Here is a 5260-nt window from a genome sequence, read left to right as displayed (position 1 = left end):
ACCTCTTACAAGTGGGTTTGAATTTTAAAAATTTGGCAATTTCCTTAATTTTGTACTATTGGGCATTTCAATGAGCCTTAAAACCGCCGATTCTTAAGTTCTAAAAGCCTCTGATAAGCCTTGACAAGCTTAGATGCCAAAGGTTTGAAAAGTCCACCATTGGCATAACTGTTGTTATGATATTAGAGACATCAAAAGTTTTTGTAACTCCAAAACTATCGATAAGAAGTTATAGAGTTCCTAAAGGAGCTGATTCAGGGACTCTCCGTTGTCGGGTGCCTTTCAACTTCCATAATTCCATGCATTGCCGATGGTCAAAGGTTCCAATGTTTAGTGATCCCGTGATTATAAGAAGCTACAAATTTTATGCCAACAATCAAGTTGGTACCTTGCGCATTGGTCTACCACCAACTCATTTATGAATATGTATGGCATATCATGAGAAGGCTCTAAATTATTCTTGAAATGCTCCAGCAAATTAATGGTATATTAGCATTAAAAGTGGGTTTTGGAGCTGGTAGTGTCATATATAAATAAATCATCATTTGTCATTAACATCAAACAAGTGTACAAGGAAAGGTGGTGGTTGTTCAGAAGCTAGATAGTCACAGTTAGCTCAAAATGGGACTTCCAATCATTGAAGGAACTGTTGGGATGTGAAGCCCAACAGTCACATGACTGTCTACCTTCCCCAGACTCTTCATTTCATATCTCAATATGATTATATAATGGTTGTGTGCAGCCCATGTAAATTGAGTTGATTAATGAAGTGATTCCCTACTTTGAGTGTGGATGTAGGCAAATTTGTCGAACCACGATAAATCGTGTGCTGTCTTTTCTTATTGCTTTATTCTATTTATGTTATTGTATTTTTCTCTGCTCATTCTAATCTTTACAATTGGTATCAGAGTCATGGTTGGCTTGAGCAGAGAGTAATTGTTATGCAAATGGCAGTTGAGATAAAATGCCATGTACATTGGTGGGATGGCTGGAAAGATGAAGAGGATTCAGCCGAAGAAGAGGACGCTGAGGCAAGTGAAGATGAACCTAAAGAAGATGAGACATATGATGTCGAAAAATATCAAGAGGAAAAAATTATGAGACTAAAAGAGGAGAATTTCTTACTCACCAATTTATTGTATTTTATGGAAGATACCTTGGCCAAAATTTTGGAGGTTGAGACTTCAAGACATTTAAGAGAAAAAGAACTGATGAAAATCTTAAATGGATCAAAAGTAAATAGAGGGAACCTTGATGATATATTGGTTGATAGGCATGTTGAGATGGAGAATCTCATAATAGCTCTAGAAGATCATCATAGCAATACGCAGGCCAAGATATTTGCTCTTCAAGAAGATTTGCAAAACGCTTCTTTGAGAGAAGCTCAGCTTCAGGCCAAGCTAAAGGATGTTGAGAAAATTTGTTGAATGCCTAAGTAGAGGTTGCGGCTGAAGAGGGAGAAGACTCTTGCGTAGACAATTTCATAGAAGAATATGAGCCTATGGAATTGGATGACAAAGTGCAGGATGGAAGAAGCTTCGATCAAATTATGATTCATGCAAGGGGAGATATTTCTGAAAACAGAAGGCTTCGTGATCATGATACAGACGATGATATTGATTGCAGGCCAAAACAAAGGCAGCGTGTTGAGCCTGATGTGGCGGGAGAGTTGTCCCAGACCAAGTCTGGTTCAGGCCTTGTTTTGGATTGTCCGCAGGTTTTGGCGGAGATGGAAGTTGACCCTAACGGAGAGGGCTTCACCAAGGAGGCAGTGTATGAAGAAAACGGTGGCAGCGGCATGGTGCTGATGGAGTCTTGGGAGGACGAGAATGGCCTAGGAAAAGAAGAGGCAGAGTTAGAGGTGGAGACCACGTGGAAAATGATGGTAGGTTTCACCAAGGTGCAGCTTCTTGACATTCTCATGGAAGCCTTTGCAAAGCATAGTGACATTGCAGAGCAAGTCACAGGGCTCGCAAACATGCATTCGCAGCCTACAGGTTTTGTAGCTAAGACTCTAGAGGAATATTTCATAGCGCAGGGAAAGATGACGCCTATGTAACGTTTGGTGGAGACTGACCCCAACTGTTACGAGATTCCCCTTGCAGCGAAAGAGGTCGTGGAAGCCTTATCGGTGGTCAAGATTACAGAGGAACATTTGAAGTGTGAATTGTCTTCCAAGTGCACCATGTTGGGAGGTGAAGAGGCAAATGTGGAGCTCGACATTCTTTGCCCAAATAAAAGGAACAGCGATGTGAAATTGCTCACTTATGATTTTATGTTTTCTGATAGTCTATCGACCCTCTTGCACGGTAGCACAAATTATGTGAGCAGTGTAACTACATTGATATGCATGATGGAGAATAGGACTGTTACAGTAAAATCAATCCCTCCTCTCGCCCAAGAATTTGTGTGTATTCATCGATTGTTGCAAGACCTAACTAACCGCTTTGGCCCCAATCCGAACGTTAGCAACAGTGATGGTTGTGCTCTTTGGCGTAATTTGCCAGTCTCAGAGATGAGGCAAAATATGTGTGCGAGATTTTGGTAATTTCTTTGGAGAACCTGAAGAATTACTTTGTGGGCAAGGTAAAGTATGGATTAAAAGCTATAAATAGAGAGGGGTTGTCGAAAAGGAAAAGCTTGGAGAAATTCGTTGAGGCCACAACAGATTTCTCAGAGATTTTTTATTTAGTTCATCTCCATTGCTACTTTAATTCATCCTCCACCATGGTGCTCGAGGCTACTATTATATGCATCGGCAATTGGGAGTGGATGAGAAATGGGGATTACAATCCCAATAGATTTCAGGCGCAGGGAGATATAGTTAATCTTATTTGTGGGGCGAAAACCCAATCAAAACCTGAGAACACAGTGGACGTAATGACTTTGGCTAGGAAAAATGTCCGTTTATTGGTGACACCAACAACTAATCTTGGAAAAATTCTTGCATGTATGCATGGTTTAGAAGTTGTCGGGGAGATGAATTTGACATCTGGTATCCAAGTTGCTCAGCTGGCACTTAAACACCATCAAAGCAAAGAACAGTAGCAAAGAATTATAGTGTTTGCTGGAAGTCCTGTTAAAGTTGATAAGAAGACATTAGAAGCAATTGGAAAGAAATTGAAGGAAAATATTGTGGATTTTGGAGAGGAAGATGATGGGAAGCAAGAAAAATTAGAGGCTTTTCTTGCAGTTGTAAAAAATAATGACAATAGTCACATTGTAAATGTTCGTGTAGGTCCAAATGCTATGGATGTTGTTTTGAGGCACTTTTTTGGCTTGTTCGATGAAGCTTTGTGCCAGTCAAATGAGGAGCTTAGGAAAGAAGGAAAAGAAGTCGTGTTCATATATGTGGCGGTTGATAGAGACGAGGATGTAATTAAAATTTTGGAAAGAGGAGCCATGTTTGGGAAGTTTCTGGAGGGTGGATTATTCAGTGATATAGTCTATTTTATGGAGTTTTTTGTTTTAGAACCAGCTAATAGTGATCTTCTCACGGTTTTGTTACGGGGGAGCACCTGAATAGTAGACACGGTTAATAGTAATGATATGGTCCAGTTGTTAAGTTTTATTCAGTCTGACATGCTTTGGAGAAGATTAATTTGAAGTGTATGCAAGCAGAAGATCGTTAAGCTAAAATCTAGCAGACTGGCTGTAATGTGAGTTTCGCAATGGAAGCAGGGTGTCACAGTGCATGGCTGTGCCGGTTGGTCTTCAAGGGGGAGATTGTTTAGGATGTGAAGCCCAATAGTCACATGACTCTCTACCTTCCCCAAACTCTTCATTTTATATCTGAATATGATTATATAATGGTTGTGTGCAGCCCATGTAAATTGAGTTGATTAATAAAGTGATTCCCTGCTTTGAGTGTGGATGTAGGCAAATTTGTCGAACCACGATAAATCATGTGTTGTTTTTTCTTATTGCTTTATTCTATTTCTGCTATTGTATTTTTCTCTGCTCATTCTAATATTTACAGGAACTTGGGATGATGAACCTCTACCTGTTTTGTAGCCTAATTTGAATTGGCTCGAGGTCGAACAGTTAGATATTGTTTCTCAGTTGTGTCAAGTTGCATGGCGAGAAAAGACAAGCTATGTTGGGTACCGACGTGATATATTCATGTTGGATGAGGAGGAGAACGCTGAGCTCCGTCACCTTTGGCAGACATACAGACGAATATTGGGAGAGCTCCCTAGCCTAGAAATGTTTTCGGTTACGTTCTGCATGCAATCTTTGCATTCGGTTTGGTAAACGATAATTTTGAAAATGTAACTTTTCTTTTTTCGTTTTGAGCCATTTTCTTGAAACAGTTACATAGCTGAAAAGTAGGAGCGGTTTTCTTCCTCTATTTAATGTAAAATCATTCGAGAGGAAAGGGACTTTTTTTTTGGCTATCTATTCTGTGAAGGAGGGAGGGAAAAGAGGAAGGCAATTTATGTTTTTGGGTAGAATCATGGTACAGGAATAAAGATGATGTTTGAGTCATTTTATTGGCATCCTGAGAGAGGAAGAAAGACATTTTTAGATCTTTGTGTTTGTGTGTATTTCTTTTGGTTGTAATTTGACCTTTGAGTCATTCCAGTTATTCTTATGATACTTTCTTGTTCATTCCAGCTATGCATGTGTTTGTTGTAAAAACTTTGATTTCTCATTCATTCATACATCCGAAAGCAAATTATTCAATCTTTTCCTTCTTTGTTGTGAGTACTTGGAAAAGGAACTTTGTGTCTTTTTTCTCAAGTGTTTTCTTATTTATAAATCTATTGTTTGCATCTGTGTCATGGCTATGAGCGAATGTTAGTTGCCTTTATTGCTTTCTGGTTAAAAGTATACTGTTGGTTCCCTTTGTCTTTCAATTCAGGCATCATGAGTTATTTTAAGCAAGACAAATCTATTTACCAACAAGATGTGCTTGCTATTTTAAGCCAGAGCTTTTCTTGGTAGGTCCACAAAACAAGGATGACATCACCACTATGTACAAGACCTACACATATAGTAGGTACATCCCTTTCGAATTCCCTCTTTGACTTCTTTTTTAAAAAGCTTTTTGTAACCTTAAAAAAATGCACCCTCTTGATTTTAATTAAAACTTCCAAAGAATTTTTTTTGAAACCAAACAAAAAATCAATCCTACAAATTTTTTGTGCACCCCACCTACGTGGATTTTTGGAACCAATGTTGTACAGTACAACGGTATGGATTGTTCTATGGATGCATGAATTTTAGTGTAGCTAAAATGATTTGCTTTGATTTCAAT

The 5260-nt window shown here is 38.9% G+C and overlaps 1 pseudogene; it reads left to right on the top strand.

Annotated features, from left to right (window-relative positions):
• The first annotated feature begins 2727 nt into the window (after positions 1 to 2727).
• On the top strand, positions 2728 to 4254 carry LOC131859010 (26S proteasome non-ATPase regulatory subunit 4 homolog; annotated as a pseudogene).
• The last annotated feature ends 1006 nt before the right edge of the window (positions 4255 to 5260 follow it).

Source organism: Cryptomeria japonica, chromosome 2 (genome assembly GCF_030272615.1).
Source record: "Cryptomeria japonica chromosome 2, Sugi_1.0, whole genome shotgun sequence".
Lineage (NCBI taxonomy): Eukaryota > Viridiplantae > Streptophyta > Pinopsida > Cupressales > Cupressaceae > Cryptomeria > Cryptomeria japonica.
This window is presented reverse-complemented; position numbering and strand designations above follow the sequence as displayed.